The 11,869-nt window shown below is 38.4% G+C and overlaps 1 protein-coding gene across 1 annotated transcript in view; it reads right to left on the bottom strand.

Moving 5' to 3' along the window:
* Positions 1-11,869, bottom strand: part of LOC123327520 (zinc finger protein 665) — a 392,317-nt gene that overhangs the window by 97,464 nt on the left and 282,984 nt on the right. The window lies entirely within an intron of this gene.

The following is an 11,869-nucleotide window of genomic DNA, read 5'->3' on the forward strand; positions in this document are numbered from 1 at the left end:
TATTCAGTTATGCCCCTCTTACTCAGGATATGGAATGCTTTCTGGCCCTTTGAAGATTGTTATTTGCTTGGCTTTGTTCTTGTTCAATTTTTTTACTGCCTAAAGCTGCCTTGTATGAAGATACAGAAACATGTGTTTCTGCAAATAAAGCACCCTTGTTTCACTCGAGACTTGGGTCCCCTGAATCCTTCTTCCCGTCAACTCCAGTCCCCGGGTCCCGGTCTACAAAGACTGTGACAAGTGGCGCCCGAACAGGGACCTGGTGAACGCCCTTGGCAAGCGGATGGAGTGACTGTTAGGACCTACAGAGGTCGGTAAGTGTGGGGTTATAGGACAAATGGCTGGAAAGCCCCACCACTTTTCTACTTTCCTTCATCATTTATTTAAGGTTCAAGGACTTTCAGTTTTGCGTCAACGGATAGAGGCTTGCCTCCAAACAGTGGTTAAATATAATCCCTGGTTCCCTGATGAAGGCAGTTTCGATTTAGAAATTTGGAGCCGGGTTAAAGAAAATGTTGAACAAGCTGCAAGACGGGGAGAAAATATTCCAATATTCCAATAAATTTCTGGCCCTTGTTGTCCCTCATTAAAGCCGTGATCTTGCCATTTCAAGGCAATTCTAGCCCCCCTGATATTTGCCAACAAGTGAAATGCTCATTATACGAATATAAATTACATGATAAGACTTTACAGAAGGCCCAGTTAGAGCAACATAAAATATTTCAAAACGTTCCCACCATCCCTGCTCTGGCTGTCCCAAGTGCTCCTCCTCTTTCTCTTGTAACGGGCATGAAACCAAAGGTCCCTGCAATTAGAGGACAAAATTAATCTGATGATGATTCTTCTGATGCTCTCTTTGACACTAAAGCCAACATTACTTTTTTTGATGACAGTGATAAGCCCCTAACACACACTCATATTTACGAAAACAGACAATCCACTCATTCTCCTTCACGACGAAGGCTTTCTGATTTACTGGCTTTGCAATCTCGAGTCTCTGAGGCCGATGATCTTTTTGCCTTTCCTGTGTTAGCAAATGTTTATGCTCAAGGGCAACTAATACCGCAGTATGAAGGCATTGGTTTTTCTCACATGCAACAGATGAAAAAGGCTGTAACTGTGTACAGCCCTCATTTACCTTATACTAAAGAACTTCTAAATGCTATGGCATCTTCTATTGGAAATTGTATTCCTTATGATTTTCGAATTTTGATAAAAGCTCTTCTTAAACTACAAAAATATCTTTAATGGATAATGTGGTTTCATGATGTGACCCGAGATCATGCCAATTCTAATGCTCGAGCTGGCACTCCCCAAAACCAAATTACTTTTAAAATGTTAACTGGTACCGGGCAATTTGATTTGGTGAAAGCTCAGATACAATGCCCTCCTTTGTTGCATGAGCAATTGAAAGAAGTTGCCATTGAAGCTTGGGATCGAATTACTCATCAAAGGGAACCTAAAAGTAGCTACACAAAGATATTACAAGGGCCTAATGAAGCCTATGCTGATTTTTTACCTAGACTGGGAGTTGCTATCTCCCATAATGTTGCTGGAGAAGAGATGAGAGTGCAATTAGAAAAACTGCTTGCATATGAGAATGCAAATCAGGAGCGTCAAAGAGCCATCACTCCAATTCATGAGACCGGGAATGTTACTGATTATTTGAAGGCTTGTCACAACTTAGGATCAGAAACTCAGAAAATGCAAATGTTAGCTGAAGCAATGGCTGCTACCTTTAAAAAGGGGAAGGAAGGATGTTTTGTTTTTGGAGATAAGAGCCAGTTTAAAAAGGACTGCCCTAAAAAACACACAGAAAACATTAAAACTACTAAAAAACCTCCAGGAGTCTGCCCTCAATGTCATAAAGGGGTACATTGGGCTAAAAAAAAATCGATCTTAGTGTGATGTTTAAGGGAACCCTGTTTCGGGCAACTCAAAGATGGGGACTCCCCGGGTCCCCATCAACAAAAACCAGGGGCAAACTCCATCTTTTCCCTCAAACCTTCACCATTCAGCAGTGCTGCCATCAATATACCAGCCCTAAATAATTTTCTTCTTTTTCCTCAAGCAGTCCCTTCTAGAATACCTACCAGACTTTATGGACCACTACTTCCACAAACCTTTGACCTTGTACTTGGCCAATCTAGTCTGACTTCTAAAGAAATTATTATTCATCCTGAAATAATTAATTCTGATTATAAGAAAAAAAAAATCAAATTATGATGTCATCTCAGATTCTATGGCAATTCAAAAAGGGGGGCAAAATTGCCCAATTACTTATTTTACATTTCTATTAACTCCTCTAATAATGTACAGGCAGGCGGATTCAGCAGTACAGATCAAAAACAATCCTTATGGACATCATTGGTATCTGAATGTGCCCAACCAAATATAAATATCAAAATTAATGGTAAAAGATTTTCTGGTCTCCTTGACACTGGATCTGATATTACTATTATTTTCAAACACTTATGGCCCAAATCCTGGCCTATACAAAAAATCTCTTGCCAAATTGCAGGAATCTCTCAAACCAAAGTAGAAGAAATTTATCAAAATGTTCAAATCTACCCATAGGAAGGACCAAAAGGCCAGCCAGAAATATTACGACCTTATATGATAGATGCACCCCTTAATTTAATAGGAAGGGACTTACTTATGCAATGGCAAACTCAAATATACATTCCACATTTTTCCTAGGGGCCACTGCTCATTTAACAAACAAAGCAATTCTTAAAATAACTTGGAAGAATGACGAGCCTATTTGGACAGAGCAGTGGCCCCTTACGAAGGAAAAATTACAGGCTACTAAAGAACTTATAGATACACAATTAGCATTAAAACATATTGAGGAATCTTACTCTTCTTGGAACTCTCCTATTTTTGTAATAAAAAAGAAATCTGGCAAATGACATCTCTTAACAGATGTTAGAAAAGTTAATGCATCTATGAAACCCATGGGTGCACTACAACCAGGGATCCCATCACCTACTACTATTCCTCAAAATTGGCACATTATTATTATTGATTTACAAGATTGCTTTTTTAATATAACTTTACACCCTTTAGACCGAGGGAGATTCACTTTCTCTCTCCCTTTTCCTAATCACATCGGGCCTCATAAAAGATTTCAATAGACTGTGTTACCTCAAGATATGCTTAACAGTCCTACTATTTGTCAAAATTTTGTAGCCAAGGCTTTACATCCAGTGTGACAGCAATTCCCTCATGCGTATATCATTAATAATATACTGTAACTACAAAAAGGAGAAATGATATTTTTGACACTGAATGGCCATATTCTTTAGACTCCAGAAAAAACTGATTAAAATAAAATCTTTTTTGAAATTGCAAAACCAGTTCTTCTTACACATGCAGTTAGGAAAAGGTTAACTTGTTAAAATACTTTTTTGGAGCTCCAGTTCTGCCTGGGAAACAAAAACAGGCCTAAGAAAAAACCTAAAGTTAACTCTTATCATGTCCTTTGGATACACAGCCCACTCTATCTGGGACTCCAGCCATAAACAAATTGGTGGAACTCAGAAAAAAAAAAAAAAAAAATATATATATATATATATATAAAAGATATTTTAAATTTCAAGCGGAAGACTATATCTGTCTATCTAAAATTATCTATGTCTCAATGTATGTCTTTGTTTTTGGATAATATGAAATTAATGAGCTTTATTTAAATTCAAGTTCATGTGAACTGAAAAATATTCAATATTAAATATGTTTATTTAAATATAAATATAATTTAAATATAATTGTTTGCTAATCTAATTAAGACATGTCTCAAATCAACATTATATAATACTTTTATTGTGCCTAGATTTAAGGTAAACTAACTTTCTCAACAAAAATGTAACTCTTTATATATATATATAAATATATAAATGACATGGAAACTTTTAGATAAACTCTATTAAAAATAATTATATTTTAAAAATGTCTATCTAAAATAATCTCTTAGGATTGGGGTAACTTAAATTCGTAAAATTGTACTAAACTAAATAATAAAAGTTTATTAAATAGCGAGGTCTTTTCCAAATAAAGTAAGATTTTAAAACATTAATTATTGAACACTAACTTCCTCTTACAAAAAGTTTTTCTTACATAAAAACTAAAGAGATTTTAGACTATTAATAAACACATATAAAAGTATATATAATAAATATATTATAATATATAATATAATAAATATATTCACCAATCTATAAAATGCTAATATACAAGACACTTCATAGTTGCTAAAGTAAGATGTATGCTTTTAATAAAAAGATATAAGAAATGGCTAATAAAATGATGAATACAAACATATAAAAAAGGTTTATGACAAATGAAAGAGAATTTTATGGCAAATGGATGTAACTCATTGCCCTGAACTTTCTTCCTCTTCCTTCTTACATGTCTTGATCGATACAAATTCTTCTTTTATATGGGCCACACCTCTCCGAGGTGAAACTACACAAAACATGTTATAACCCACCTATTAGCTTACTTTGCAATAATGACAACACCTAATTCTATAAAAACAGACAATGGCCCTGCCTATATTATAAGCAGTTCAAACAATTTTTACATTCATTCTCTCTTAAACAGATTACAGACATTCCTTATAATCCACAAACACAAGACATAGTTAAACAAACATATTACACACTGAAACTACAAATAAAAAATTAAATAAGGGGGAATACACAGAAACACTTTTATCTTCCTTACCCAGAGCAGACTTTACTAGATTCCAATGCAATATATTCTTTAAGCCTATTACTGTTGTTAATATAGCTTTATTTGTTTTAAATTTTTTAAACTTACCGCAAGGAGATATCTTGACAAGAGCAGAAAAACATTTTGAGGAATTGAAGGACTCTTCTTCTCCTCTGCCCATTTGGTACCAAGACAGGTTGAATAAACAATGGAAATCTGGGAAATTAATCTTACAGGGAAAGGGGTATGCTTGTGTTTCCCAAGATGAATCCAACGAACTCACATGGCTTCCTCTTTGGAAGATCTGACCCAATGGGGCCTCCGGCCTTCAAGATAGAGGCAAGACAACAAAAACCCCAGGAGGAAGAAATTCCAATACGGGCCATGGCAGCTCTAAAGATCTCCAGAAAGCACCGCCCTCAGCAGCATCAACCTTATGATCTCCCTTCTTGGGGACAAATAAAAACCCTTACAACAATCAAGCTGAAAATCTGGTTTTCTCAACAGAGAATGCCTAGGAGTCCTGAAAATATTTTTGTTGCCCTGCTTGCTTTGCTTGCTTGCGCCTCCCCGCCCGCTAAAGCTGAACTAATTAATCACACTTACTGGGCTTACATACCCAACCCCCCTTTACTTCAGGTTGTAGAATAGATGGAGAAAGGACCAATCGTATTAACCAATGACTCCATACATATGCCTTCTCCCTGGAGCCTTAAAGGGCCCTCACACCCTGAAGAAGAAGGGAAACTAATTAATATCTCTCTAGGGTATGAAGCAGAGAAGGCAATGGCACCCCATTCCAGTACTCTTGCCTGGAAAATCCCATGGATGGAGGAGGCTGGAAAGCTGCAGTGCATGGAGTCGCTGAGAGTCGGACACGACTGAGCGACTTCACTTTCACTTTTCACTTTCATGCATTGGAGAAGAAAATGGCAACCCACTCTAGTGTGCTTGCCTGGAGAATCCCAGGGACAGGGGAGCCTGGTGGGCTACCGTCTATGGGGTCGCACAGAGTCAGACACGACTGAAGTGACTTAGCATCAGCACCAGCAGGTTATGAAGTCCTTCCTTTGTGTATGGGCCCAGCAAAATTATGCATAAACGTGAGCTGACAAACTTGGGCTTTTGCCCTGCCCCCAAAAGAGGACTTTTGGACGTTGCTTAGATTATTTACTGCCCTTTCTTTGTCTGTGAACCATGTTTTATACTACTGAAACGTTAGGGAAAGAACAAAGAACACTATGCAAAGGGTTTACTAATAAGAACTTTAAATATACTCTGGTTCATTGGGACAAATGTCAGGGCAAATCAGGAAAATTAATGTCTGTGGCTAATCATACAATTGTCGATTGGGGACCCCATGGTATGTGATTATCTAACTGCTCAGATGATATTAACAGTACTGTGTGTGATTATGCTACTCAAGTAGCATAGGAGGTTACTAACACTACAGTGGAACATTACCATGACAAAGGACTTCTTGGGTGGCTTGACGGTGGAATGGCACCCCCTCATCCTGGAATCATCCTTAATAAACAGATTGGGCCTGAACAATGGGACATCTGGAAACTTGCTGCATGCACCAAAGAACTTGGGATTTGGACTGGACATTTCACAGGGAACAACTGTAGTCATAGAAACTATTTCTTTTGTTATAATCAATCATATTTCATACAAGCTTGTGTTCCCCTTCCTTTTGTTCTAGCTATAGGAAGTTTACAATTCAATAAGACTTTACGTTCTGTAACTTATATAAATTGCAAATTATACACTTAACTCTTCTGTTTCCTTAAGAAATGAATCCCTTTTGATTCTTCGATCTTGATGTAGTCTGTGGTTACCAATAAATCTCCAGCAGTCCTGGGAAGAAGGTCCCATGGCTGGACTTGCTTCCCGGTTACTTACTAAACTGCTCTGGCGATCCAAATGATTCATTGGATGGCTGATTCTTCGCATTTTGGGATTAACAGCTATTTGCACCACTGCTGCTGTCACTGGCATTGCTTTACAAACCTCAATTCAAACACATAATTTTATCCAAAATTGGACTAAAGATGTTCATACTATGTGGGCCACTCAGGCTCAGATAGATGAGGATATTCAAGATGAAATACAGGAACTTAAAAACAGTCATCAAATGGGTTGGAGATCAATTAATAGATGTACAAAAACAGGTGATGCTAAAATGTGATTGGAATTCTATTCAATTTTGTGTTACTCCTGTTCAATTCAATAATAGTACCTACAACTGGGAACAAATCAAATTTCATTTACACAACATACATGATAATGCCTCTCTGAATGTACAATTATTACAAAAAGAAATCTTTGAAACCTTTTCTAAAAATCTGCCCTCTTCCACTAATTTGGAAACTTTAGCTGAACAACTAGCTGATCAATTATCTGGGCTAGACCCACGCGGATGGTTTCAAAGCATTACTCACAGCATCGGGTCTGGAACTGTAATTTTGGTGATTGCCTTGACAATCATATTTGTCGTTTACCATTGCCTTCATACAAAAATTGTCAAAACTAAACAAACTCAAATGGTCAGAACCCTTTTTACAATTATTATAAGTAAATAAGGGGGAATTGTCAGGGAATGTTTAACAAGAAGATTCCTACGTGCTGTTTCTCATAAATCCTCTGTTTCTTATCAGTTTCTGTTGTCAGAAACCAGTGGAATGGCACACCGCTACCAGGACTGAGGTCATAGGATGAGACAGGCTTGAATCTCCTTCAGTAATCATTCTCCTTATGACAAAGCTGCTTAGTCTCGATCCTCTTTCTTGAGATATGGATTGTCTCCTGACCTTGTGACCATTATTAATCTCTTGTTCCCTTGGTAACAGTTGCTGTACGTTTGGTTTTCTGATCTTTACTGAAAGAAATTTCTTGTGCAACAGCCTATATATACTCACAGAAAGATCATTAAAGGACCTTTGCTCCACCAGAGCTTCGGTCCCTGTGTCTTTCTTTCTTTCTCTCTTTCTCTCTCTCTGTTTCTCTTTCTTATCGTCAACAACAGACCTCCATTAAATGACCCCCAAGAGATTCCAACACAATATATTCTTTAATCCTATAACTATTGCTAATACAGCTTTATTTGTTTTAAAATTTTTTAACTTGCCACAAGGGGATATTTTGACAAAAGCAGAAAAACATTTCGAGGCATTGAAGGATACCTCCCTTCCTCTGCCCATTTGATATCAAGACGGGTTGACTAAACAACGGAAATCTGGAAAATTAATATTACAGGGAAAGGGGTATGCTTGTATTTCTCCAGATGGACCCAACAAAATCAGTTGGCACCCTCTTTGGAAGATCCACCCTAGGGGAGCCACCAGCATTCAAGACAGAGAAGAAACAGTGAAATCCCCAGGAGGAAGAGTTTTCAGTACAAGCCATGGAAACTTAAAAAATTTCTAAGAAACGCCACACTCAACGTCATCGACCTTATGATCTCCCCACTTGGGGACAGATAAAAACCCTTACCAATCAAGCTGAAAATCTGGTTTCTCAACAGGGAATGCATCGGAATCCAGAAAATATTTTTGTCGCTATGCTTGCTTTCCTTGCTTTTCCTTCCCCCACTCAGGCTGACTTGATTAATCACACTTATTGGGCTTATATACCTAACCCCCCTTTATTGCAGATTGTAGAATGGATAGATATAGGACCGGTTGTATCCACTAATGACTCAGTACATATGCCTCCTCCTTAGAGCTTGGAGGGGCCCTCTCATCCTGAGGAAGAAGGAAGATTAATTAACATTTCTCTAGGAAAACGACAGAATGGGAAAGACTAGGGATCTCTTCAAGAAAATTAGAGATACCAAGGGAACATTTCATGCAAAGATGGGCTCAATAAAGGACAGAAATGGTATGGACCTAACAGAAGCAGGAGATATCAAGAAGACGTGGCAAGAATACACAGAAGAACTGTACAAAAAAGATCTTCACATCCCAGATAATCACGATGGTGTGATCACTGACCTAGAGCCAGACATTCTGGAATGTGAAGTCAAGTGGACCTTAGAAAGCATCACTATGAACAAAGCTAGTGGAGGTGATGGAATTCCAGTTGAGCTATTCCAAATCCTGAAAGATGATGCTGTGAAAGTGCTGCACTCAATATGCCAGCACATTTGGAAAACTCACCAGTGGCCACAGGACTGGAAAAGGTCAGTTTTCATTCCAATCCCAAAGAAAGGCAATGCCAAAGAATGCTCAAACTACTGCACAATTGCACTCACCTCACACGCTAGTAAAGTAAGCTCAAAATTCTCCAAGCCAGGCTTCAGCAATACATGAACCGTGAACTTCCGGATGTTCAAGCTGGTTTTAGAAAAGGCAGAGGAACTAGAGATCAAATTGCCAACATCTGCTGGATCATGGAAAAAGCAAGAGAGTTCCAGAAAAACATCAATTTCTGCTTTATTGACTATGCCAAAGCCTTTGACTGTGTGGATCACAAGAAACTGTGGAAAATTCTGAAAGAGATGGGAATACCAGACCACCTGACCTGCCTCTTGAGAAATCTGTATGCAGGTCAGGAAGCCACAGTTAGAACTGGACATGGAACAACAGACTGGTTCCAAATAGGAAAAGGAGTCCGTCAAGGCTGTATATTGTCACCCTGCTTATTTAACTTATTTGCAGAGTACATCATGAGAAATGCTGGACTGGAAGAAACACAAGCTGGAATCAAGACTGCCGGGAGAAATATCAATAACCTCAGGTATGCAGATGACACCACCCTTATGGCAAAAGGTGAAGAGGAACTACAAAGCTTCTTGATGAAAGTGAAAGTGGAGAGTGAAAAAATTGACTTAAAGCTCAACATTCAGAAAACGAAGATCATGGCATCTGGTCCCATCACTTCATAGGAAATGGATGGGTAAACAGTGGAAACAGTGTCAGACTTTATTTTTGGGGGCTCCAAAATCACTGAAGATGACTGCAGCCATGAAATTAAAAGATGCTTACTCCTTGGAAGGAAAGTTATGTCCAACCTAGATAGCATATTCAAAAGCAGAGACATTACTTTGCCAACAAAGGTCCATCTACTCAAGGCTATGGTTTTTCCTGTGGTCATGTATGGATGTGAGAGTTGGACTGTGAAGAAAGCTGAGTGCCAAAGAATTGATGCTTTTGAACTGTGGTGTTGGAGAAGACTCTTGAGAGTCCCTTGGACTGCAAGGAGATCCAACCAGTCCATTCTGAAGGAGATCAGCCCTGCGATTTCTTTTGAAGGAATGATGCTGAAGCTGAAACTCCAGTACTTTGGCCACCTCATGCGAAGGGTTGACTCATTGGAAAAGACTCTGATGCTGGGAGGGATTGGGGGCAGGAGGAGAACGGGGTGACAGAGGATGAGATGGGTGGATGGCATCACTGACTCGATGGACATGAGTCTGAGTGAACTCTGGGAGTTGGTGATGGACAGGGAGGCCTGGCGTGCTGCAATTCATGGGGTCACAAAGAGTCGGACACGACTGAGCGATTGAACTGAACTGAGGCTATGAAATCCTTCCTTTATGCATGGGCCCAGCAGAATTATGTATTAATGTTAGTCAACAAACGTGGGCTTTCATCCTGCCTCCAAAAAAGAACTTCCGTGCATTGTTTAGACTGTTTACTGCCCTGTCCTTTTATAAGAACCATGTCAATACTGCCAAAACTCTAGGAAAAGGACAAAAGTTGGAATGCAAGGGGTTTACTTATAAGGACTTTAAATATACTATTTATTGAGATAGATGTTAAGCTAAATCATGGAAATTAATGTTTGTGGCTAATTACACCATTGTTGATTGGGGACCCTATGGTATGTGGTTATCTAACTGCTCAGATGATATTAATAGTACTATGTGTGATTATGTTACTCAAGTAACATGGAAGATTACCAACAGTTCAATGGAACACTTCCATGACAAAGGACTCCTTGCCTGGCTTGTCAGCGGAATGGCACCTCTTCACCCTCAAATTGTCCTCAATAAATGAATTGGGCCTGAATAATGGGACATCTGGAAACTTGCTACAAATACTGAAAAACTTGGAATTGGACTGGATATTTCACAGGGACCAGTCATAGTCATAGTAACTATTCCTTCCATTATAATCATTCATATTTTATACAAGCTTGTGTTCCCCTTCCTTTTGTTATAGCCATAGGAAACTTACAATTTAGTAAGACTTTACGTTCTGTGACTTGTATATTTGCAAACTGTATACTTGTCTTAACTCCTCTATTTTTCTAAAAAAAAGAATCCCTTTTGATTCTTCGATCTCGACATACTCTGTGGTTGCCAGTAGATCGCCAACGACCCTGGAAAGAGGGTCCCATGGCAAGACTTGCCTCCCAGTTACTCACTGAATTACTCCAATGATCTAAGCGATTCATCAGATGGTTGATTCTTGGCATTTTGGGGTTAATAGCCATTTGCACCATTGCCGCTGTTGCAGACATTGCTTTACAAACTTCAAACACAAAACTTTATTCAAAATTAGACTAAAGACACTCATACTATTATATGGGTCACTCAGGTTCAGAAAGATGAAAAAGTTCAAGATTTAAAATCAGCCATCCAATGGGTTGGAGACCAATTAACAGATTTACAAAAACAAGTATTATTAAATTGTGATGGGAATTCTACTCAATTTTGTATCACTTCTCTTCGGTTCAACCATAGTTCTTACAATTGGGAACAAATCAAATTTCGTTTGCAAGATATGCATAATAATGCTTCCTTAAATGTACAATTGTTGCAAAAGGAAATCCTTGAAACCTTCTCTAAGGGTCTACCCTCTTCCAACAATTTGGAAACCTTAGCTGAACAGCTAGCTGATCAATTATCTGGGCTAGACCCTCGAAGATGGTTTCAAGGCATTACACATAGTATGGGATCTGGAACTATAATGCTGATAATTATCCTGGTGATTATACTTGTAATATACTGATGCCTTTCAACTAAAATTGTTCAAACTAAACAAACTTACTTGGTCAGGGCCTTTTTCCAAAAGTATCTACAGTCATCTCCAATTATGAAAAAATAAAAAAGGCAGAACTGTCAGGGACGTTGAACTTTAAGGGATCTAATATGTTATTTTCTTCTTTTGTGTGCCGTTTCTCAATGACTCTCTATTCCTTACCAGTT

The sequence above is a fragment of the Bubalus bubalis genome, chromosome 18 (genome assembly GCF_019923935.1).
Source record: "Bubalus bubalis isolate 160015118507 breed Murrah chromosome 18, NDDB_SH_1, whole genome shotgun sequence".
NCBI lineage: Eukaryota > Metazoa > Chordata > Mammalia > Artiodactyla > Bovidae > Bubalus > Bubalus bubalis.